Source organism: Physeter macrocephalus, chromosome 6 (genome assembly GCF_002837175.3).
Source record: "Physeter macrocephalus isolate SW-GA chromosome 6, ASM283717v5, whole genome shotgun sequence".
Taxonomy (NCBI): Eukaryota; Metazoa; Chordata; class Mammalia; order Artiodactyla; family Physeteridae; genus Physeter; species Physeter macrocephalus.
The window spans coordinates 8,287,129-8,314,059 of record NC_041219.1 but is presented as its reverse complement, the minus strand read 5'-3'; the positions used below and the strand labels follow the sequence as shown (position 1 = coordinate 8,314,059).

General features: G+C 38.2%; 1 protein-coding gene and 1 non-coding gene across 2 annotated transcripts in view; one reads left to right on the top strand and one right to left on the bottom strand.

The window, feature by feature from the left end:
• TRHDE (thyrotropin releasing hormone degrading enzyme) overlaps positions 1-26,931 on the bottom strand; it is a 443,586-nt gene that overhangs the window by 370,642 nt on the left and 46,013 nt on the right. The window lies entirely within an intron of this gene.
• On the top strand, positions 23,539-23,611 carry TRNAG-UCC (transfer RNA glycine (anticodon UCC)). The gene has a single exon. It is a non-coding gene; the product is annotated as a tRNA-Gly (tRNA).

The following is a 26,931-nucleotide window of genomic DNA, read 5'->3' as shown; positions in this document are numbered from 1 at the left end:
TGTTTTTTTGATGTTGAGCTGCATGAGCTGCTTGTACATTTTGGAGATTAATCCTTTGTCAGTTGCTTCATTTGCAAATATTCTCTCTCATTCTGAAGTTTGTCTTTTCTTCTTTTTTATAGTTTCCTTTGCTGTGCAAAAGCCTTTTAGTTTCCTTAGGTCCCATTTGTTTGTTTTTGTTTTATTTCCAATTCTCTAGGAGATGGGTCAAAAAGGATCTTGCTGTGATTTATGTCATAGAGTGTTCTGCCTATGTTTTTCTCTTAAGAGTTTTATAGTGTATGGCCTTACATTTAGGTCTTTAATCCATTTTGAGCTTATTTTTGTGTATGGTGTTAGGGAGTGTTCTAATTTCATTCCTTTACATGTAGCTGTCCAGGTTTCCCAGCACCACTTATTGAATATTGAAGAGGCTTCCTTTTCTCCATTCTATATTCTTGCCTCCTTTATCAAAAATAAGGTGACCATACATGCATGGGATTATCTCTGGGCTTACTATACTGTTCCACTGATCTATATTTCTGGTTTTGTGCCAGTACCATACGGTTTTCATTACTGAAGCTTTGTAGTATAGTCTGAAGTCAGAGAACCTGATTCCTCCAGCTCCGCTTTTCTTTCTCAAGATTGCTTTGGCTATTCGGGGTCTTTTGTATTTCCATACAAATTGTGAAATTTTTTTGTTCTAGTTCTGTGAAAAATGCCATTGGTAGTTTGATAGGGATTGCACTGAACCTGTCGATTGCTTTGGGTAGGATAGTCATTTTCACAATGTTGATTCTTCCAATCCAAAAACGTGGTATATATAGTATCATGTCATCTGCAAACAGTGACAGTTTTACTTCTTCTTTTCCGATTTGGATTCCTTTTATTTCTTTTTCTTCTCTGATTGTGTGGCTAAAACTTCCAAACTATGTTGAATAATACTGGAGAGAGTGCACAACCTTGTCTTGTCCCTGATCTTAGTGGAAATGGTTTCAGTTTTTCACCATTAAGAACGATGTTGGCTATGGGTTTATCATATATAGCCTTTATTATGTTGAGGTAAGATCCCTCTATGCCCACTTTCTGGAGGGTTTCTATGATAAATGGGTGTTGAATTTTGTCGAAAGCTTTTTCTGCATCTATTGAGATGATCATATGGTTCTTCTCCTTCAGTTTGTTAAAATGGTGTATCACATTGATTGATTTGCGTATATTGAGGAATCCTTGCATTCCTGGGATAAACCCCACTAGATCATGGTGTATGATCTTTTTAATGTGCTGTTGGATTCTGTTTCCTAGTATTTTGTTGAGGATTTTTGCATCTAAGTTCATCAGTGATATCGGCCTGTAGTTTTCTTTTTTTGTGACATCTTTGTCTGGTTTTGGTATCAGGGTGATGGTGGACTCATAGAATGAGATTGGCAGTGCCCCTCCCTCTGCTATATTTTGGAAGAGTTTGAGAAGGATAGGTGCTAGCTCTTCTCTAAATGTTTGATAGGATTGGCAGTGCTCCTCCCTCTGCTATATTTTGGAAGAGTTTGAGAAGGATAGGTGCTAGCTCTTCTCTAAATGTTTGATAGAATTCACCTGTGAAGCCATCCGGTCTGGGCTTTTCTTTGTTGGAAGATTTTTAATCATAGTTTCAATTTCAGTGCTTGTGACTGGTCTGTTTATATTCTCTATTTCTACCTGGTTCAGTCTCGGAACGTTTTGCTTTTCTAAAAATTTGCCCATTTCTTCCATGTTGTCCATTTTATTGGCATACAGTTGCTTGTAGTAATCTCTCATGATCCTTTATATTTCTGCCGTGTCAGTTATTACTTCACCTTTTTCATTTCTATTTCTATTGAGTTGAGTCTTCTCCCTTTTTTTCTTGATGAGACTGGGTAATGGTTTATCAATGTTTTTTTTCTTCTCAAAGAACCAGCTTTTAGTTTTATTGATCTTGGCTATCATTTCCTTCATTTCTTTTTTATTTTTTTCTGCTCTGATCTTCATGATTTCTCTCCTTCTGTTAACTATGGGTTTTTTTGTTCTTCTTTCTCTAATTGCTTTAGGTGTAAGGTTAGGTTGTTTATTTGAGATGTTTCTCGTTTCTTGAGGTAATATTCTATTGCTATACACTTCTCTCTTAGAACTGCTTTTGCTGCATCCCATAGGTTTTGAGTCGTCATGTTTTCATTGTCATTTGTTTCTAAGTATTTTTTGATTTCCTCTGATTTCTTCAGTGATCTCTTGGTTATTTAGTAGTGTATTGTTTAGCCTCCATATGTTTGCTTTTTACAGATTTTTTCCTGTAGTTGATGTCTATACTCATAGCATTGCGTTCAGAAAAGATACTTGATATGATTTCAGTTTTCTTAAATTTACCAAGGCTTTAATATTCTATTGCTATACACTTCTCTCTTAGAACTGCTTTTGCTGCATCCCATAGGTTTTGAGTCGTCATGTTTTCATTGTCATTTGTTTCTAAGTATTTTTTTTTGTAGTGTCCTTCTTTGTCTCTTGTAATAGTCTTTGTTTTAAAGTCTATTTTATCAGATATGAGAATTGCCACTCCAGCTTTCTTTTGATTTCCATTTGCATGGAATATCTTTTTTCATCTCCTCATTTTCAGTCTGTATGTGTCCCTAGGTCTGAAGTGGGTCTCTTGGAAACAGCATATATATGCGTCTTGTTTTTGTATCCATTCAGCGAGCCTGTATCTTTTTGCTGGAGCATTTATTCCACTCACATTTAAGGTAATTATCGATATGTATGTTCCTATACCATTTTCTTAATGTTTTGGGTTTGTTTTTGTAGGTCCTTTTCTTTTCTTGTGTTTCCCACTCAGAGAAGTTCCTTTAGCATTTGTTGTAGAGATGGTTTGGTAGTGCTGAATTCTCTTAGCTTTGGCTTGTCTGTAAAAGTTTTAATTTCTCCATCGAATGTGAATGAGATCCTTGGTGGGTAGAGTAATCTTGGTTGTAGGTTTTTCCCTTTCTTCACTTTAAATATGTCCTGCCACTCCCTTCTGGCTTGCAGAGTTTCTGCTGAAAGATCAGCTGTTAACCTTATGGGGATTCCCTTGTGTGTCATTTGTTGTTTTTCCCTTGCTGCTTTTAATATTTGTTCTTTGTATTTAATTTTTGATAGTTTGATTAATATGTGTCTTGGTGTGTTTCTACTTGGATTTATCCTGTTTGGGACTCTCTGTGCTTTCTGGACTTAATTGACTATTTCCTTTCCCATATTAGTGAAGTTTTCAACTATAATCTCTTATAATATTTTCTCAGACCCTTTCTTTTTCTCTTCTTCTGGGACCCCTATAATTCTAATGTTGGTGTGTTTAATGTTGCCCCAGTGGTCTCTGAGACTGTCCTCAATTCTTTTCATTCTTTTTCCTTTATTCTGTTCTGCAGTAGTTATTTCCGCTATTTTATCTTCCAGGTCACTTCTCCGTTCTTCTGCCTCAGTTTTTCTGCTATTGTTTCCTTCCAGAGAATTTTTAATGTCATTTATTTTGCTGTTCATCAGTGTTTGTTTGCTTTTTAGTTCTTCTAGTTCCTTATTAAAGGACCTAGAATTTTCTTGTATTTTCTCCATTCTATTTCCAAGATTTTGGATCATCCTTACAATGGACTCTCTGTGCTTTCTGGACTTAATTGACTATTTCCTTTCCCATATTAGTGAAGTTTTCAACTATAATCTCTTATAATATTTTCTCAGACCCTTTCTTTTTCTCTTCTTCTGGGACCCCTATAATTCTAATGTTGGTGTGTTTAATGTTGCCCCAGTGGTCTCTGAGACTGTCCTCAATTCTTTTCATTCTTTTTCCTTTATTCTGTTCTGCAGTAGTTATTTCCGCTATTTTATCTTCCAGGTCACTTCTCCGTTCTTCTGCCTCAGTTTTTCTGCTACTGTTTCCTTCCAGAGAATTTTTAATGTCATTTATTTTGCTGTTCATCAGTGTTTGTTTGCTTTTTAGTTCTTCTAGTTCCTTATTAAAGGACCTAGAATTTTCTTGTATTTTCTCCATTCTATTTCCAAGATTTTGGATCATCCTTACAATCAGTACTCTGAATTCTTTTTCAAGTAAACTGCTTATTTCCTCTTCATTTGTTTGGTCTGGTGGGTTTTCACTTTGCTCCTTTGTCTGCTGTGTATTTCTCTGTCTTCTCACTTTGCCTAACTTACTGCATTTGGGGTCTCCTTTTCACAAACTACAGGTTCGTAGTTCCTGTTGTTCTTGGTGTCTGCCCCCAGTGGCTAAGGTTGGTTCAGTGGGTTGTTTTGGATTCCTGTTGGAGGGGACTGGGGCCTGTGTTCTGGTGGATGAGGCTGGATCTTGTCTTTCTGGTGGTCAGGACCATGTCCTGTGGTGTGTTGTGGGCTGTCTGTGAACTTATTATGATTTTAGGCAGCCTCTCTGCTAATGGGTGGGGTTGTGATCCTATCTTGCTAGTTGTTTGGCATGGGGTGTCCAGCAGTGTAGCTTGCTGGTCATTGAGTGGAGCTGGGTCTTAGCACTGAGATGGAGACCTCTGGAAGAGCATTCCCTCTTTGATATTACATGGGCAGGAGGTCTCTGGTGCACAAATGTCCTGAACTTGGCTCTCCAACCTAAGGGGCTCAGGCCTGACACCCGTCTAGAGCACCAAGACCCTGTCAGCCACAAGGCTCAGAAGAAAAGAGAGCAAAGAAAAGAAAGAAAAATAAAGTTATTAAAATAGAAAATTTTTAAAAATATTATTAAAAATAAAAAAATAAAAAGTAATTAAAAAAAGAAAGAAGAGAGCAACCAGCCAATAAACTAATCCACCAATGATAACAAGTGCTAAAAACTGTACTAAATAAATAAAAAAAAAAAAAGAAATGGACAGACAGAATCCTAGGACAATTGGTAAAAGCAAAGCTATACAGACAAAAATCACACAGAGAAGCACACAGATACTCACAAAAAAGAGAAAAAGGAAAAAAATATACATGTATTAAAAAAAGGAAGAGAGCAACGAAATCAATAAACAAATATACCAATGATAATAAGCTCTAAATACTAAACTAAGTTAAACATAAAACCAGAAACAAATCTGATGCAGAAAGCAAACCCCAAGTCTACAGTTGCTCCCAAATTACACCTCCTCAATTTGAGGATGTTTCGTTGTCTATTCTGTTATTCCACAGATGCAGGGTACATCAAGTTGATTGTGGAGATTTAATCCACTGCTCCTGAGGCTGCTGGGAGAAATTTCCCTTTCTCTTGTTTGTTTGCAGAGTTCCTGGGGTTCAACTTTGGATTTGGCCCCACCAGTGTTTGCAGGTCACCTGAGGGTATCTGTTCCCCACCCAGACAGGACGGGGTTTTGTTTTGTTTTGTTTTCTTTTTTTTCAGTATGCGGGCCTCTCACTGTTGTGGCATCTCCTGTTGCGGAGCACAGGCTCCGGAAGCGCAGGCCCAGCGGCCGTGGCTCACGGGCCCAGCTGCTCCGCAGCATGTGGGATCTCCCCGGACCGGAGCACGAACCCGTGTCCCCTGCATCCGCAGGCAGACTCTCAACCACTGCGCCACCAGGGAAGCCCCAGGACGGGGTTAAAGGAGCAGCTGATTACGAGGCTTAGGCTCACTCAGGCTAGAGGGAGGGAGGGGTACGGAGTACAGGGCTAGCCTTCAGCGGCAGAGGCCAGCGTGACATTGCAACAGACTGAGGCGTGCAGTGTGTTCTCCCAGGGAAGTTGGCCCTGGATCACGGGACCCTGGCATTGGCAGGCTGCACAGGCTCCCGGGAGGGGAGGTGTGGATAGTGAACTGTGCTTGCACACAGGCTTCTTGGTGGCTGCAGCAGCAGCCTTAGCATCTCATGCCCGTCTCTGGTGTCTGCACTGACAGCCGCAGCTCACGCCCGTCTCTGGAGCTCGTTTAGGTGGTGCTCTGGATCCCCTCTCTTCGTGCACCCAGAAACAATGGTCTCTTGCCTCTTAGGCAGTTCCAGACCTTTTCCCAGACTCCCTCCTGGCTAGCTGTGGTGCACTAGCCCCCTTCAGGCTGTGTTCATACAGCCAACCCCAGTCCTCTCCCTGGGATCTGACCTCCGAAGCCCTAGCCTCAGCTCCCAGCCTCCGCCCGCCCCGGCAGGTGAATAGACAAGCCTCTCAGGCTGGTGAGTTCTGGTCGGCACTGATCCTCTGTGCGGGAATCTCTCCGCTTTGCCCTCTGCACCCCTGTTGCTGCGCTCTCCTCCATGGCTCCGAAGTTCCCCCCTGCCCACCCCCCATCTCCACCAGTGAAGGGGCTTCCTAGTGTGTGGAAACTTTTCCTCCTTCACAGCTCCCTACCAGAGGTGCAGGTCCCGTCCCTATTCTTTTGTCTCTGTTTTTCCTTGTTTCTTTTGCCCTACCCAGGTACGTGGGGAGTTTCTTGCCTTTTGGGAAGTCTGAGGTCTTCTGCCAGCATTCAGTCAGTGTTCTGTAGGAGCTGTTCCACATGTAGATGTATTTCTGATGTATTTGTGGGAGGAAGGTGATCTCCACATCTTACTCCTCTGCCAGCTTGAATGTCCCCCTCCCTTCTTCTTCTTCTTCTCCTTCTTCTCCTCCTTCCTCTCCCTCCCCGACCCTCTCTTTCTCTCTCCTTATTTCTATCCCTATGCCTAACCCCATCCCTGTCTCTATCTCTATCTCTCTTCTCTCTTATAATTTCGTCTTGCAAGAGATCCATCATGACCAACCCAACTTCTCTCTACATCATGACTTTCAGCCTCATTCCCATATCTGCCTCCTTTTATCATTATTTCCTGGTTCAAAGTTGTTAAGGGGAAATCTGATTGCCCCAGTTCATCTTTTTGCACCAACACATATACCACTGAACTGGCTTCCTTTGGGTCAGATGCCCTCACGTAATCCAATCAATTGTGGAACGGGGGTGAGAAGGCAGAGCCAGGAGCACTTGGAATAAACATGGCTGCAAAAGAACAGCCCTTTCAATGTGTGACCATGTAAGTGGAGCTGTGGGAAGGCCAAACCCTGAGAACAGCAGCAAACAGACTGTTGTCCTTTTCTAGAAACTCATACAACACTAATCACCAAGGGTTCTAAATCTTATTTTAGAACATCTTCTGAGGGACAGCACAAAGTGAAAAAGAGGGTTATGTGTAGTTAGTCTGAAAAATTCTGTTCCTCACCAGGTAATTCTAATAAGCCACACTCTATTATCCACATCCAGGTTGAAAACCACTACTCAATAGGACCTAATTTATCTCTTAATTATACTTCTTTTCATAGTGTTTACTGTTTAAATTTATTGAGTCACCCCAAATTGATTGTGACCTTCTTAATTGTAGGTATTGTACTTTATAGAGACACGTTTGTAATCTTTCTCTTTCCCCTACCCTCAAGATCATGGGTAACCACCTAAGTGCTAAATTAATACTCTCATAGACATATATAATTTTAAAATTGGAAAGAACTTTGGAAATTTGCACTCCTCTCATTGTCTCAGAGATGAGAAAATAGAGTCCAAGACAGGGAAACTAGTTTGTCTAAGATCACACAGCTAATCAGTAACAAGGCTAAGGTCCTACCCACAGCTCACGCATCCCCTGTATCTATTGCTGATATGATACATGCACATGGATATCTCAAATACTAAAAACTCATTTACAAGTTATGGAGCTATTACTGAATTTGTCAGATACTTCTTTCAATACTTGAGAGGTATCTATAAGTCTGTGTACATATTGAACAAATAGTCAACAATCAATATTTTCACACAGTCTATTCTCATTATTCACAGTAGTTATGTTCTACAAACACTGAACTAATGAATACTTACCCATTGCTCCTAGGGAAAATATAGGATTAGGTTCCTACAAGCCTTGGTCACATTTTCATCAACCAATCAATATACAGCCTTGTTTTATGTCCTTTTCTACTTAAAGACAAGTTATTTATTACATGTTTTTCATTAACATTGAACTCACTGTCAACAGCACTATAACTCATGCCCAAACAAAGCTTACCTAACACGCATATTTTCTCCATAAGGCACATCACAGCTTTCTTGTGCTAAGAAACACTAGACAGCACTCCAGCACTATGCTTAGGGGCCACTTTCAACTGTGAAATCTCTAACAAAAAGCCCAGAAATGCAGGGGGAAAATATAACTGGCACTAAATAGATCATGAAGAGGACACTTGTCTACGGTACAAGAGCTAAAACAAGTAGGCAAAACATCATCTTGTTTGACCTCAGCTGGGAACAGTTATGTCAGGTTATTCAAATTTTTCACCATTCTGAACATGCCTGAGAATAACCATGAAAGTGCCATGAGTATTGATTTTGAGGTTACAAATTAATTTTAACAAGTAAACAAATTTTCAAATACAGAATCTGTGAACAATAAGGATTGACTGTATTTATAAATAACCTAGGTGATTAAATTGCATTCCATTTTCTCCCTGATATTTTGTGATTTCCTAGCCATAGATACTATTATAATAAAATGAGTAATCAACAGTTCCTTTGATGTTAGTGGAATATAGCCTACAGGACCACTGTTCTTTGATAATATTATGTTACCTACAAATAGGCAGAGAGCACCAACACTAAGCAAAATGGTACATTATTTACAAATAATTGTTAAGTACTGCTACTTTTGTACTTTATAACTATTAACCTTGCATTTTAACATATACCTCTGTAATGCATTCACAGTAAAGAGTGCCTTTTAGAAACAAAACTGAATACATTTAGAACACGTATAGACTTTAATGAATATTCACTAAAGAAAAGGCTTTAAATGCTTGGTAAAATAGATGCACATTTACTTTCTAAAAGTAACAACACACAAATGTATTCTTCCCTGGATCTATATAGCCTCAAACACAAGGTGACCTCTGAAAAGTTTCTAGAGCAGAGATCATGAACTAGTAGCCCAAAGGTTGAATATCATGTTGTTTTTCCTGAACAATGCTAATCCACTCACTGTATTTTTTAAAAATTTGAATTGCCGAAATTTATAAATTAGGAGAACTTACTAATTAGAAAAAATGTAATTTTATGAATTCTCTTGAAAAAAAAATTGTGTGCTAACACTGCTCCCCATTCTTGCCTGGAAGCCATTAGCCAGCACTGAAGAGTAGCTGCCTCCAGCGCAGGGCAGCTGCCCTCTCCTGTTGGCCTCAGCTTCTGGAACTTCCTATTACCTCTCACACTATGGCTACATGTCAGTTGTATTTTCCTTTTATAAAATTAAGAGGTAGGTTAAGTATTTCTCTTACTAATCTTTCCAAATTGAGACCAAAAAACAGCTGAGAATCACAGTTTTCATTCTCTTGCATCTTGCTTACTCACAGCAGCATTGGAGTTGGTGATTCCTTCTAAAGCTAAGGTAGACACCCTTCTGACTAAGAAGTTAAAATATCCTCCACATGGAATCAAAGCTCGGATAATGATCTTACCTATAGCTTTTTAGAGTTCACAGAGGCTCATGCATTATCTAATGTAATCTTTGCAAGAAAGGTAAGGTGGGTAGAGCAGGTAATTTCATCCTCACTCTACCAAGAAATCCAAAGCCCATAGCTATTAAATAGCTTGTCTAAGGCCACAGAGCTAGTAACAGACTAAGGAAGGTGAAATCCTATCTTCTAATTTCAAATTCAGAGCTTTTCCTACTATAGTCTACATATGGACCAAAGGGCTGATCCATATTTTATTGCATATTTCCCTTTTTAAATATATTCTTGTCATCAAGGTAAAATTCCAGAGTGATAGAAATTAAGGTGTTGCTTTTATACTCCACACAGAAGAGTCAACTTCACCTGAATAAGGATACTTTTGTCCACATCACTCCATTAACGCTACTAAAAAATATATGATTCTGTGTGTGCATGATCCAGTGTGCATATACACGCCTCATTCCAAACAAGAACTGAAGCAAGCTACCGTTACAACAAGACTAGAACAGTTAAGAAGATTGCGTTTAAGGAAAAATAAAAGTAGAAGAAAATAAAACTAGAGGTATGATTAGTACATGAGTACACGCCATAATAATCAGATGCTTCATTCAAGACCATATATTTTACTCCGAGCTTCCCGGTGATCGGTGCACAGAGGGAAACATCATCAGCTACCCAGTTCACCATATCAAGGAAAAAAATATGTTACTGATGTCTGAGAGATATTTTCCCCCGAGAGTCCTCATAAACTCCCTTTGATGCAATATAAAGACCCTGATTCTCCACAAAATTAAAAGTGAAGAAAACAATAAAACATGCTTCCCTTGGCTATTTCGTATATTTCCCAAAGCAGGCTGATGGCATAATGCCAAATCATAATTCAGTAAAAGCAATCCTACTAAATATAAAATAGTCCAGTTACTTAGCAAATTTTACGTGCAGAGCAATAAAATGATAGATGATAAAGAGATAGGTAGATACATAGATAGATAGATAGATAGATAGATAGATAGATAGATAGATAGATACGTAGATACATAGAAAGAATATCTAAGAAAGTATCTAAGCAGTGTACATTTCAGGCATTCCATATGTACTATTTTTCCAGTTCAAGCTTTTGATTATGTATTGTGCAGAAAAGAGTTCAGGGTTAAAAGTCTCTGACAAGATCTTGGTACTGAAAAATTTCATGTTTGTTGACTAAAGACAAATCCATAACCTTTGAGTGAACGAGATGGGTCTAGGCTTGACACTGCATACGAAATAACTGAAGCCCTTTCCCACAGTCCTACGGAGGGGAGCCAAGGGAGGCACTGAGGGCAAGGTCAGTGACACCTCTTTTCTCACCTAGACAGCTGGCCCCTCTATGAGAGATCAGAAAGTGACACAGGCTATGGCACTTGACCTCTCTCCTGAGTTTCAGTCCTGTATCATCGGCAACCTGCTGAACATCTCCATCTGGCCATAATGTGTTCTTCAGTGTGCTTTTTTCTATTCTTGTATTCCCCATCTTCAGTGATGACCTCACTTCCTACCCATTCATCCAAACCAGAACCACAGGGAGACTGTCTGTTTCCCCTCCTTCCCTTCACCCCACCATGGGTGACCCAGTCTTCCAGGGTTAGCTCTCACCCACTGTGCCCTCTCTCCATGCCTACTTCTGCTGCACTGGTTCAGGAAAGAACTACCTCTCATGGAGGTTCCTGAATTATGCTCGTAATCATTTCCTTGTCTCTCCTTCTTCACACCTATCCTCTTTCATTCTGATGGAGTAATCTTTCCAAAATAATAATAATAGCAGCATTTATTGAGACGTTACCACATGCCAGGCACTGCTCTAAACACTTTATGTATATTATCTCATACACCTTTTTAAAACTTCAGCTTTATTGAGGAATGATTGATAAATAAAATTATAAGGTATTTAAAGTGTACATCATGATGATTTACTCTACATATACATTGTGAAAGGATTTTCCTCATCTAGTTAATTAACACATTCATCTCCTCACATATCTTTTTTTTTTTTTTTGGTGAGAACATTTAAGTTCTATTCTCTTAGCAAATGTCTCTTATACAATACAGTGCTAACAACTCTAGTCAGCATTTTTTACAGTAGATCCTCAGACCTTATTCATCTTATAGCCGAACGTTTGTATACTTTGACAAACCAAACCTCTTCCTATTTCCCCCACCCCCACTCCCAACCCCCTGGCAACCACTTTTTCTTTTTTAGATTCCACATATAAGTGGTACTGTGCAATATTTGCTTTCTCTGGCTTATTTCACTTAGCATAATGCCCTCAAGGTCCATCTATGTTGTCTCAAATGGTAGAATTTCCTTCCTTCTCATGGCTGAATAATATTTAATTGTGTGTGTGTATATATATATATCTATATATATATATCACATCTCTTTTTTTTTTAATTGAAGTGTAGTTGATTTACAATGTTGTGTTAGTTTCTGGTGCAGCAAAGTAATTCATATACATATATATTCTTTTTCATATTCTATTCCATTATGGTTTATTACAGGATATTGAATATAGTTCTCTGTGCTATACAGTAAGACCTTTCAGTTTATCCATTCTACATAGTTTGCATCTGATAGTCCCAAACTCCCAATCCCACCCTTCCCTTCCCTCTCAATAGACTTGTGGCTGCCAAGACTCACAATGTCTGTGAGTCTGTTTCTGTTTCACAGATAAATTCATGTGTCATATTTTAGATTCCACATATAAGTGATAGCATATGGTATTTGTCTTTCTCTTTATGACTTACTTCACTTAGTTTGATAATCTCTAGGTCCATCCAGGTAGCTGCAAATTATACCACATCTTATTTATCCATTCATCTGTTGATGGACATTTAGGCTGCTTCCTAAATGAATAATGTTGTGAATAATGTTTCAAGGAACATGGCAGTGCAGATATCTTTTCCATATATTATTTTTATTTCCTTTGTGTATATACCCAGCAGTGGGATTGCTAGATATGGTAGTTATATTTTTAAGTTTTTGAGGAACTTCTATACTGTTTTCTATAGTAGCTGCACCAATTTACATTCCCACCAACAGTACACAAGTGTTCCCTTTCTCCATATCCTCGCCAACATTTGTTATTTGTGGTCTTTTTGATGATCGCATTCTGATAGGTGTGAGGTGATATCTCATTGTGGGTTGGATTTGCATTTTCCTGATGATTAGCGATGTTGAACATTTTCTCATGTGTCTGTTGGCCATCTGTATGTCTTCTTCGGAAAAATGTCTATTCAATTCCTCTGCCCATTTTTAAATTGGATTGTTTAATTTTTGCTATTGAGTTGTATGAGTTCTTTGTATACTTTGGCTATTAACCCCTTTAGATACATGGTTTGCAAATCTTTTCTCCCATTCCATAGGTTGCCTTTTCATTTTGTTGATGATTTCCTTTGCTGCACAGAAGCTTTTTAGATTGACGTAGTCCCACTTGTTTATTTTTGCTTTTGTTCCCTTTGCTTTGGGTGTCAAATCATCTCCAAGACCAATGTTAAGGCACTTACTTCCTAGTTTTCTTCTAGGAATTTTATGATTTCTGGTTTTATACTCCAGTCTTTAATCCATTTTTAATTGATTTTTGTTTATAGTGTAAGATAGTGATCTAGTTTCATTCTTTTTGCATCGCGCTGTCCAGTTTTCCCAGCACCATTTATTGAAAAGACTATTCTTTCCCCATTGTATAGTCTTGGCTCCTTTGTCATACATTAATTGCCCATCCTTGTATACTTTTATTTCTGGGCTTTCTCCTCTGTTCCATTGATCTTTGTGTCTGTTTTTAGGCCAGTACTTTACTGTTTTGATTACTATAGCTTTGTAATACAGTTTAAAATCAGGGCGTGTGATGCCTCAAGTTTTGTTCTTCTTTCTGAAGAATGTCTTTTGTGGTTCCATACAAATGTTATGATTACTTGTTCTATCCCTGTGAAAAATGCCATTGGAATTTTGATAGGAACTGCACTGAATCTGTTCATTGCTTTGAGTAGTATGGACATTTTAACAATATTGATTCTTTCAATCCATGACCAGGGAATATCTTTCTAATTATTTGTGTCTTCTCTGATTTCTTTTATCAGTGTCTTATAGTTTTCAGTGAATGGATCTTTTACCATCTAGTTTTATCTAATTTAACATATAGTATTATACCATTGTGGTTGGAAAAGATGCATGATATGATCTCCAACATTTTAAACTTATTAAGACTTGTTTTGTGATTTAACATATGATCTATCCTAGAAAATGTTCCATGTGCACTGGCAAAGAATGTGTATCCTGCTACAGTTGGATGAAATGTTCCATAAATGTCTGTTCAGTTCTTTTGGTCTAACAGGTAATTTAAATACAACGTTTCCTTATTGATTTTCTGTCTGGATGATCCATTGTTGAAAGTGGGGTACTGGGTACTGAAATCCCCTGCTATTATTGTATTGCTGTCTATTTCTCCCTTCAAGTCTGTCAATATTTACTTTATATATTTAGGTGCTCCTATGTTGAGCGCATACATATTATTCTTCATAACTCTTTGAAATCATCCCATTTTCACATAAGGAAATTGAGTCACAAAGAAAATAAATACCTTTTCAAAGTTCACTCAGCTGGGACATAATGGAGCCAGGATACAAGAAAGACCAGTCTGAATTCATACACTGCACTCCTAACCACTGAGAAAGAGAAAAGCAGCCCCTGACATCTGCAAATTGGCTTGAAACTCACAGTTAGGCCACAGTATTCTGCTGTTGGTATAAACAATCTCAAAGTACACCAACATCAGCCATGGTCACTATGACTGTGATGAAGTGAGACCAAACCCAAGACCACTTCAAAATCAGGTCTAAGCACACACACAAATAAGGTCATTGTGCCAATGATAGAAATAGCAAACATCCCCCTCTCCAACTAACATAAGTGACTGCTGCCCTTCTACCAATTACAGCTTTAAATTCCTCTAGTCTACACTTCTTATGGATAAGACTGATTAAGGTACCAAATCATATTTTACCCCTATTTCCTGATAGACCCCAATCCAAAATGAACCCCCACTTTTTTGGACACTCCCCCAAATCACCCAGATCTAGTAAGTCCTTTCTAACACCTTATTACTGAGATGTCCCCTTATTGCCAATAGCATGGATTGTCCCTCCTTGTAATAAGCAATAAATCCAATTTTTCCCTTACAGATTATGTCTTTGGCTAAAGGACAGTGACACCACAATGCTCTACTATCTCTAATCATGATGTTTTTCATGATGAAAAAAAGCCTTTTGGTGGCTACACATCCCCTACATAGAAAAATTCATTAGGAGGAAAACCCACTCCTCCATGCTCTTATCCACTCCTCCATGCTCTTATCCTTGCCTTTCTTCAGCCTCACACCTAACACATCCTTACTTCTGCCACCCCACCCCTAACATTCACCTTGACGTCTTACTATAGCAACATTCCCAAATATTCCACACTTTCACACATGCCATTGTTCTGCCTTGAATACTTTCTGCCCATTCCATCCTACAACTCCCTACGCTTCTGCAACCCCTTCCTCATTATTTAGGCTGCCATTGGCATTCCCCTTCCATGTACCTACAGCTCCCATACCTTTAATACAATTCTTCTCCAGTAGTTTAAACTTTTAATTTAACTGATCTGCTTTGCCCAGTTGTAGCTCCAGCTTTCACCAGAATATAAGCTCCAGGCATGCAAGTATCATGCCTAAGTAATTCATTAAGAGGATACAGTAGAAAAAGCAGGATTAAACAGGCTAAATTACTTAGAACATGTATAAAAACAGACAACTAACAAACTTTTTGAGACTCAGTCTCCTCATCTATTAAAAAAAAAAAGAAATAATAATACCATGTAGGGTTGCTTTAAAAATTGAAAGTACCTAGTATAGTGTCTGACACTCAATACAGGGTTCCCCTGCTATTTGAAAGTAGAGCATTCCTATGAAAACTTTTGTAAGCTAAAACAGCATAAAGTGAAAAATCAACGACCTTAGAACACATCTTGCTAACAGAGGTACAAAATAAACCAAGATAAAGCACAGATGCTCACAGACACAGTTGAAAGCTATGGCGGCTTGATGCCAAGATACTGAGTATAGTTTCCAGGGAAGGAGCTTGGTGGTGCCAGTCTTTCAGCTCAGGGTGTGTGCTGCCTCTATAACAGCTCGCTGCAAAACAAACACTGAGTGCTAGCGTCACTTTTCACCTTTTTTTTCATGAAAGTGAATATCCTCCTTGGATTTCTTTCAATTAGCAAAAACAGGTACTAATGTAGATCTTTCACAAAAGCAAAGTGCTGTAAAGCAAACTTTCGAAAAGCAGGGGACACCTGACATGTTTAATGAATTTAACATACAGAGCACGACAAAATATATGTAACTCTTCTTTTGATATGTATTATGTCAAACCCCTCTATTTTTAAGTTACCATAACCTACATTCTCAGGAATCTGAGTTTGCATTAAATGCTATCCTATCCGAGCTAGCCCAAGATAACCGTGTAACTTATACATCACAACACATTTCTCTGAATGATCATTCAGTTATGATCTTTAGACCAAGGAGAGACTACAGTTATTTAATCCAATGCACTCTTATTTTTTAAATAGATAAATAAATTGTGGTACACTTGACCCTTGAACAACATGGGGGCTAGGGGCACTGACTCTCCCTCAGTCAAAAATCCACTTATAGTTTTTAGTCAGACCTCTGTATCTATGGTTCCACATCTGCAGGTTCAACCAACTGCAGATCATGTAGCACTGCATGTATATATTGAAGAAAAACGCATGTAAGTGGACCCATGCAGTTCAAACCTCTGTTGTTCAAGGATCAACTGTACATTCATATGATGGAATTCTGCCACATGTATCGGCATGAATGAATTTTACAGACATGAATGAATTTTACAGACATGAGTGAAAGGTCAGAAACAAAGAGCATATATGGGTGATTCCATTCACGAAAGGTTAAGAAACACACAAAAACTGAAGTATGCTGTTAGAAGTCAGAATAGCGCTTTTCTTTGGGAAAGAGGATTAGTGACTAAGAGGAAGCCTGAAGGGGACTTCTTAGGTGTTGGTGATTCCATTTCTTGATCTGGATCTGGGTGGTGGTTACATGGCTGTTTTCACCTTGTAAAAATTCATTGAGACATAAGCATATGACTTAGCCACTTTTCTTGACATTTGTTATACTTTAATGAAAATGTTTATTATTAAAAGAATGATAGCGCCAAGTATTAGCCATACTCCATGGTAGCTGTCAGGCTCCCAGTGATACCTGTTCTATAGGCAATGCGCTCATTTTTAAAATGAGAAGGGTGAGGCAGCGTAAGTGACGACCTGAAAGTCACATAACAAATCCATGACTCAGAACTAAAACCTGCAATACCGATTTTCTTGCCAGAGCTCTTGATTTATGTGTGTATATTATTACTCCATGTAAATATATCAATGTCTTCTCAAGGAAAAAGTTCCTTGGATCTGTTCATTAGGAAGCTGGAATATAATATATTCGATGAAAAGCTGCTCTTTGGCCATATCCCAGCTATTACACTGGCTGCTGGCAGAACATCTTCTGAATCTGTGAAAATTTGCAAATCAAGGTCAGGCCTCAATCCGCAGCTGGTGCAACACATTTCTGTTTGAAATGAAATTTAGTTGCGTTCTGTTTTTCCCAGCTAAATTACACATAAGGGGGGAAAAATCGTTACATATCCATTTAAGGTAACCATAATTCCAAGGCCACACAATGCAATTAAAATGCTGCAGAAAATCAGGCTACGTGGCAATAATGCTGCATTGCCAGCTCTCCTCTTCCATCAGTACTGAGAGGCTGGTCAGAGTAAGCCAGGGGTGAGAGTGCACAAGGCCATCATCCCTAATAGGAGAACCCAAGGCTGAACCACAAGAAGGCCAGGCCCCCTGGTAGCCACAAACACGAGCCCAGGGATTCTGTTTCCAGCCACACTCTCTGGCAGCTCAGCAGATGTGCCTCTGAGAGGCCCTGATTTGCAGATCATCTGCTCAGGTACAGAGAAAAAGTACACACCATAATTCTACAGCTACAGGTCCTAATATGCTGCAGCATTTTACTATTTTAAGTATTTCGTCGGCAATAATGCTGGGCCCATGCATAACTAGTTGCTGATTAAAAATGCACAAGAAGTCATGAGTTATGGTACAGATGGCTGCTTGAAAATAAACTAAATTTTATATGGACTTTACAAAACTAAACTACTTGTTTCATAAAATATTGCCACCTTGAGGAACTTGTGTAAGACTTATCAGTTTGTTCATTTGTTTCTTACAAAATTAGTAGAAAGCAACCCATAAATATCACTTTGAAATACTGCCTAATCTCACCAAAGACTAAGGTAATGGTTTATCTTCCTCACATAGATTATGCAAATGAAAGATCTTGAGGGAAGTAGCTAAGAAAACCTTCAAACAAGTCAACTTTAAAAAAATAAATAAAAAGACACAGTTTTCCTTTAAATGGAACAAAAAAATATCCTTTAAAAGAAGCAAAGGTCAGGGCTTCCCTGGTGGCGCAGTGGTTGAGAGTCCGCCTGCCAATGCAGGGGACATGGGTTCGTGTCCCAGTCCAGGAAGATCCCACATGCCACGGAGCGGCTGGGCCCGTGAGCCATGGCCGCTGAGCCTGCGCGTCCGGAGCCTGTGCTCCGCAATGGGAGAGGCCACAACAGTGAGAGGCCCGCGTAACACACACACACAAAATAAAAACAAAAACAAAAACAAAAACAAAAAAAAGCAAAGGTCAGGGTTGGCCAAGATGGTGAGGGAGGAAGACCCTGAACTCCCTCCTCCCACAGACACACCAAAATTGCAACTGCTTACAGAGCAAATATCTATGAGAATGACCTGAAGACTAGCAGAAGAGATTTTCCACAACAAAAGACAAAGAAGGAACCACAGTGAAACAGGTAAGAAGAGTAGAGATGTGGTATAGTCAGGACCCACACCCCAGGGTTGTCAACCCACAAACTGGAGGAATATCACAATTTTGGAGGTCCTCCCCAAGGAGTGAGGGGTCTTAGCCACATCAAGCTCCCTAGCCCAAGGTTCCGACACCAAGAAGATGAGTCGCCAGAATATCTGGCTTTGAAAACCAGCAGGGCTATGTTCAGGAGACTCAGAGAGCAGTAGGAAACAGAAACTCCACTCTTAAAGGGTGTGTGCAAAATCTCACATGTTCTGAGTTCCAACGCAGAGACAGCAGTTTGAAAGAAGCCAGGGTCAGACCCACTTGCTGATCTTAGATAGCCTCTTAGAGAGGCAGGAAGCAACTGGGACTCCCCCTGGTGGTAGAGACCCTGGCAGCACCCATTTGGGGGAGCTGATTCTCTCACAATAACACCAGTGTTGACAAGTGCCATTTTGGAATCCTCGCTCTAGCCCACTAGCTCCAGGGAACTCACCCCAGCCACTAGTGAGCCAGCACTAGCCCTGAGCCTCCCACAGCCACCCAAAGAGCCAAATAAGGAGTCTGCCCTACCCTCCAGCGGACCTGCAGCCACTGCACAAGGCACAGCCTTGCAGCCAACAGGGCCAGCCCCATCTACCAGCACACCCACAGTAGTCATCCCTGCCACAACAGAAGGACATACGCAATCCACATAGGGCACACCTCCGGAGCATATAGATCTGGTGACCAGAGGGGAGTGTACTGCTAGGCCCCATAGTACATCTCCAAGGTCACTTCTCCAAGACCAGGAAATGTAACCAACCAAGCTAATATAGAGAAATAAACACAAAGAATTAGGCAAAATGAAGAGATAGAGGAATATGTTCTAAATGAAAGAACAAGACAAAACCTCAGAAAAAGAACTAAATGAAGTGGAGATAAGTAATCTACCTGATAAAGAGTTTAAGGTAACGATCATAAAGATGTTCACTGAACTCAAGAGAAGAAAGGATGAACACAGTGAGAACTTCAAGAGAGTTAGAAAATATAAAGAAGAACCAAACAGAGATGGAGAATACAATAACTGAAATAAAAAATACACTAGAAGGAATCAACAGTAGATTGGTTGATACAGAATTGGAACAGAATATGGAATACAGGGTAGTGGAAATCACCCAAGCTGAACAGGAAAAAAGAAAAAAAATTTTAATGATGGTAGTTTAAGAGACCTCTCAGAAAACACCAAGCATACTAACATTCACATTATAGGAGAAAAAGAAGAGAGAAAGAGCAGATAACTTATTTGAAGAAATAATAGCTGGAATCTTCCCTAACTTGAGTATGGAAACAGACACCCAGGTCTAGGAATCAGAGTCCCAAACAAGATGAACTAAAAGAGGTTCACACCAAGACACATTATAATTAAAATGGCAAAAATTAAAGATAAAGAGAGAATTTTAAAAGCATCAAGAGAAAAGCAACTAGTTATATACAAGAAATCTCTCATAAGACTATGAGGTGACTTTTTAGCAAAAACTTTGCAGTCCAGAAGGGTGTGGCATGATATATTCAAAAAACAAAACAAGAAAAAAACCTACAAACAAGAATACTCTGCCTGACAAGGTTATCATTCAGAATTGAAGGAGTGATATCAAGTTTGACAAACAAGCAAAAGCTAAGAGTTCAGCACCACTAAACTAGCTATATAAGAAATGTTAAGGAGATTTCTCTAAGCAGAAAAGAGAAAGCACACTAGAAATATGAAAATAACGGAAGGAAATACCTCACTGGTAAAGGCAAACATATAGTAAAGGGGGGAGACCAACCAATTATAAAGCTAGTAAGAAGGTTAAAAGACAAAAGTAGTAAAATCATCTATATCTGCAATAAGTAGTTAAGAGATACGCAAAACCAAAAGATGGAAACTATGATGTCAAACACATTAAACATTGAGGGGGGAGTAAAAATAGTAAAAATGTATGGTGGTTAGAATGCATTTGAACTTAAGAGATCATCAACTTAAAATAATCAACTTAAAATATCATATTGTTATATAAGAACCTCAAGGTAACCTAAAACCAAAACACACACACACACACACACACACACACACACACACAAGGAATTCAAACGTAAGACTAAAGGCAGTCATCAAATGACAAGGGAATAAAAAAGGAACAAAAAAGAATTATAAACAATCAAAAAACAATTTTTAAAATGTCAATACATACATAGATATTTATAGTTACTTTAAATATAAATGGACTAGATGCTCCAATAAAAAGATATAGAGTGGCTGAATAGATAAAAAAACAAGACCCATATATATGCTGCCTACAAGAGACACATTTCAGATCTACAGATACACACAGACTGAAAGTGAGGGGATGGAAGAAGGTTTTCCACACAAGTGCAAACAAAAAGAAAGCTAGGTGGCAGTATTTATATCACACAAAATAGACTTAAAAGCTGTAACAAGACATAATGATAAAGAGATCAATCCAACAAGAATATAACAATTATAAAAATATATATGCACCCAACATAGGAGCACTTAAATACATAAAGCAAATGTTAACAAACATAAAGGGAAAAACTGACAGTAATAATGGAAGGGACTTTAACACCTCACTTACATCACTAGATATACCATCCAGACAGAAAATCAATAAGTAACACTGACCTTAAATGACACAGTAGATTTGATTGAATTAATAGATATATACAGAAAATTTTATCTCAAAACAGAGAATACACAGTCTTTTCAAGTGTACATGGAATATTTTCCAGGATAGATCACATGTTAGGACACAAAATAAGTCTCAATAAATTTTAAAAGACTGAAATCAAGGATATTTTCCAACCACAACAGCATGAGACCAGAAATCAACACAAGAAGAAAACTGCCAAAAAACACAAACACATTAAGTCTAAACATCACATTACTAAAAACCAATGGGTCAACAAATAAAGAGGAAATCAAAAAATGCCTGGAGACAAATGAAAATAGAAAAACAAGGAACCAAAATCTATGGGACACAGCAAAAGCAGTTGTAAGAGGGGAGTTTATATCTATACAAGCCTACTTCAGGAAACAAGAAAAATCTCAAATAAACAATCTAACCTTATGCTTAAAGGAACTAGAAAAAAAGAACAAACAAAATCCAAAGTTAATAGAAGGAAACAAACAATAAAGATCAGAGCAGGATTAAATGAAATAAAGACTAAAAAAACAATAGTAAAGGTCAATGAAGCTAAGAGCCGGTTCTTTGAAAACATAAACAAAATTCATAAACCTTTAGCCAGACTCATCAAGAAAGACAGAGTGCCCAAATAAATAAAAACAGAACTGAAAGATGAGACATTACAACTGACACCACAGAAATACAAAGGATCATAAGATTACTACACTTATACACCAATAAAATGTACAACCTAGAAGAAATGAATAAATTCCTAAAAAAGTGCAATCTCCCAAGACTGAATCAGAAAGAAACACAAAATATTAACAGGCCGATTACCATAACAAAATTAAATAAGTAATTTAAAAACTCCCAACAAACAAAAGTCCAGGAGCAGACAGCTTCACAGGTGAATTCTACCAAACATTTAAAGAAAAGTTAACACCTATCCTTCTCAAACTATTCCAAAAAATTGAAGAGGAAGGAATGCTTTCAAACTCATTCTATGAGGCCAGCATCACCCTGATACCAAAACCAAACAAAGACACCACAAATGAAGAAAATTACAGGCCAATATCACCAATGAACATAGATGTAGAAATCCTCAACAAAATGTTAGCAAACCAAAAACAACAATACATTAAAAGGATCATACACTATGATCAAGTGGGATTTATCCCAGGGATGCAAAAATAGTTTAATATCCACAAACCAATGTGATACACCACACTAACAAACTGAAAATAGAAATCATATGATCATCTCAATAGATGCAGAAAAAGCTTCTGACAAAATTCAACATCCACTTATTATTTTAAAAATCTCAACAAAGTGGGTATAGAGGGAACCTACCTCAACATAATAAAGGCCATATATGACAAACCCACAGCTAACATCATACTCAAAGGTGAAAAGCTGAAAGCATTTCCCCTAAGATCAGGAACAAGACAAGGATACCCACTCTCACCAATTTTATTCAACATAGTATTGGAAGTTCTAGCCACAGCAAACAGACAGGAAAAAGAAATGAAAGAAACCCAAATTGGAAAGGAAGAAGTGAAACTGTTGCTGCTTGCATATGACATGATACTATATATAGAAAATCCTAAAGATGCTACAAAAAAACTATTAGAACAAATATATACGAACAAATGAATTCAGTAAATTTTCAGGACACAAAATTAACATACAGAAATCTGTTGCTTTTCTATGCACTAACAATGAACTATCAGAAAGAGAAATTAAGAAAGCAATCCCAGGGGTAAGCGGCGGTTTGGAGTTTGGAGGGAGAGGGGGACGATGGCGGCCGATGATGCAGCTTTGGAGTCATTGGTAACGAGTCTGTACGACGTGCAGGCTTTCAAGTTTGGGAACTTCGTGCTGAAGAGCGGGCTCTCTTCCCCCGTGTACATCGATCTACGGGGCATCGTGTCTCGACCCCATATTCTGAGTCAGGTTGCAGAAATTTTATTCCAAACTGCCCAAAATGCAGGGATCAATTTTGATACTGTGTGTGGAGTACCTTATACAGCATTACCATTGGCCACAGTTATCTGTTCAACCAACCAAATTCCAATGCTTATTAGAAGGAAAGAAACAAAGGATTATGGTAAAGTAAAAATAGTATAAGCTTTAAGTTGATATATAACCTGATACTTTTAGAATTTGTTCTTCTAGGCACTGATGTTCATAGTCACCTTGAATATTCTTCATAGGGCCTTTAAGTTGTTCTGGCCTGTGGAATTTGTTAACTGTTGTTATAAATCACCTCCCTTTCCTTTAGAGTCTAGGGGTGAAATGCTTTGTATTAATTAGGCAATGAAAAAAAGTGCTTTTTTAATGCACCAAATTTATGAAACCCAACATTTTTACCAGCGCTTCCCTCATCAGAAGAATGTTCTAAGAACACTTACTTTCCAAATGTATTTATATTTAAATTGCATGAATAAAATTAATCTCTTAAAGCAATGTAAGGGAATTCCCTGGCAGTCCAGTGGTTAGGACTCTGCACTTCCACTGCAGGGGGCCCAGGTTCGATCCCTGGTTGGGGAAATAAGATCCCACAAGCTGTCCAGGGTGGCAAAAAAAAAAAAAAAAAAAGGCAATGTAAATGCCACATGAAATTCTAAATGGAGATTATTTTATGGGTTCATGGCAGTAGGTTATCAGGTGGGTGTTTTAAACGTGGGCTGCTTTAAAACTAAATCAGGGCTTCCCTGGTGGCGCAGTGGTTGAGAGTCCGCCTGCCGATGCAGGGGACACGGGTTCGTGCCCTGGTCTGGCAAGATCCCACATGCCGCGGAGCGGCTGGGCCCGTGAGCCGTGGCCACTGAGCATGTGCAGTTGGAGCTTGTGCTCCGCAACGGGAGAGGCCACAACAGTGAGAGGCCCATAGAAGCAGGAGGTGATAATCTCGGCCAGCAATACAACAGCCCACAAGAAGTGATTGGCAAACGAGGTTCTGATATCATCATTGTGGGCCGGGGCATAACAACATCAGCTGATCGTCTGGAAGCAGCCGAGATGTACAGAAAAGCTGCTTGGGAAGCTTATTTGAGTAGACTTGCTGTTTGAGTGTCTTGGATACGATTTTGTGAAGGCCTTGAAGATACATGGTCTCCTGAGATGCCACTGGCTTGAAATAATAAGCAGCCTTTAATACTGCTTGGATTCTTCCACGGGTCCTGTGTGGAATGACTTCTGGAGTTAGTTACCATGGCACACAGGAAATATTCGGTGACTTATAATCACTGCACTGTCACTATAATCAGTTCATCTTCAAGCTGTCTTTTATTGAGACTGATGTTGGTTAGGCAATCACAGGCCTGTCCTGTTAGAATCTTCCACATTTAAGGAAGTCCCCCATCTCTAGATCAGACTTTTTGATTCTTTGAATTGCCGTGAGACAGAAATTTTAGGTCATAAAGAGGCTAAAACCAAAAAAAAAAAAAAAAAAAAAAAAAAAAAAGAAAGCAATCCCATTTATAATTACCCCAAAATAATAAAGTACCTGGGAATAAATCTAACCAAAGAGGTAAAAGACTATAAGTAGTCTGAAAACTATAAGACACTGATGAAAGAAACTGAAGATGACACAAACCAATGTAAAGATATAACATGTTCATGGATTAGAAGAATTAGTATCATTAAAATGTCCACATTATCCAATGCAATCTATAGATTAAAGGCAATCGCTATCAAAATACCAAAGGCATTTTTCACAGAACTAGAATAAATAATTCTAAAATTTTAATGGAAACACAAAAGACCTCAAATAGCCAAAGCAATCTTGAGAAAGAAAAAAGCTGAAGGTATCACACTCCCTGATTTTTAAACTATACTACAAAGCTATAGTAATCCAAACAGTATAGTATTGGCATTAAAACAGATACACAGATCAGTGGAACAGAACAGAGAGCCCAGAAATAAACTCATGCTTATATGGTCAATTAATCTAGGACAAAGGAGGCAAAAACATACAATAAGGAAAAGACAGTTTCTTCAATAAACGGTATTGGGAAAACTGGACAGATACATGCAAAAGAATCAAACTGGCTACTTTCACACAAAAATAAACACAAAATGGATTAAAGACTTAAATGTAAGACCTGAAACCACAGAATTCCTAGAAGAAAACATAGGCAGTATGCTCTTTGGCATGGATCTTAACAATATTTTTTGGATATGTCTTCTCAGGCAAGGTAAACAAAAGCAAAAATAAACAAATGACTATATCAAACTAAAAAGCTTTTGCAGAGCAAAGGAAATATCAAGAAAAAGAAAAGGCAACCTACTGAATGGAAAGAGATATTTGCAAATTATACATCAAATAAGGGGTTAAGATCCAAAATATACAAATAACTCATACAGCTCAACTTATAAAAAACATACAGCTCAATTAAAAAATGGGCAGAGGCCCTGAAAAGGCCTTTTGCCAAAGGAGACATACAGATAGTCAACAGACACATGAACAGATACTCAGCATCACTAATCATCAGGGAAACACAAATCAAAACCACAATGACATACCACCTCACACCTGTCAGAATGGCTATCATCAAAAGGACAATGAATAACAAGGGCTGGTGAGGATGTGAAGAAAAGGGAACCCTCATGCACTCCTGGTAGGACTGTAAATTGGTACAGCCACTATGGAAAATAGTATGGAGGTTCCTCAAAAAATTAAAAATAGAACTACCATGTGATCCAGCAATCTCATTTCTGGATATTTACTTGAAGAAAGCAAAAACATTAATTATAAATTATATGCATATCAATATTCATTCAAGCATTATTTACAATAGCTAAGATATGGAAGCAACATAAGTGTCCATCAATATATGAATGAATAAAGAAGATGCAGTATATGTATACCATGGAATATTATTTCACCATAAAAAAGTGAAATCTTGCCATTTGTGACAACATTGGTGGATCTAGAGGGTATTAGGCTAAGTGAAATAACTCAGAGAAAGACAAATAGTATATGATATCACTTTCATGTAGAATCTAAAATATAAAATAAACACACAAAACAAAACAAAAATAAACTCATAGACACAGAGAACAAATGGGTGTTTGCCAGAGGGGAAGGAGTAGGGGGTGAAATAAGTGAAGGTGATTAAGAGGTACAAACCTCCAGTCATAAAAAATAAGTAAGCCATGAGAAGTAATATACAGCGTAAGGAATATGGTCAATAATACTGCAGTAACTTTGTATGGGGACAGATGGTTACTAGACTTATCATGGTGATCATTTCATAATGTATGTAAATGTCAAGTCATTATGTTGTATACCTGAAACTAACAGAGTAGTGGACTTCCACTATATTTCAATTTTAAACACTAAGAGTAAAAATACTCTAAATAAACTTAACCTTTAAGACACCATCCTAATGTAAATTATATAGATATACCTGCGTAACTATTTTTAAATAAGTAGTACCGAGTTAATTTGGTCAATTTGCAATGAAAATATGAATTATATTAACAGGTATTTGTGGTTCAGTGAGTACAAACTTGCCACCTCATTGTCTGAATACTGGTCCTAAAAGTAATGTTTAAAAAAATGTTTAAACATAACCACATTTCAAATCCTAATCCCTAATTCCTTCATTTAATCAGTGGAAGTGAGCCTGAAAAAAAAAAGACACAATATCAGAAAGCAAAACAAGATCACAGTAACCGGCCATCTTTACTTTTTAAAATTCTGAAATGTTTTTATGCAGTTGCTACAATTCAGATATAAATTTCACCTGCAACTCTTAGTAGGGCCGAAGGGTTCCACAGAACTACCATTTTTCCTTCCATGACATTCATTTGAAACAGTAGCAGTTTTATGCAAATAAAATTAATTTCATATTCATGTACCA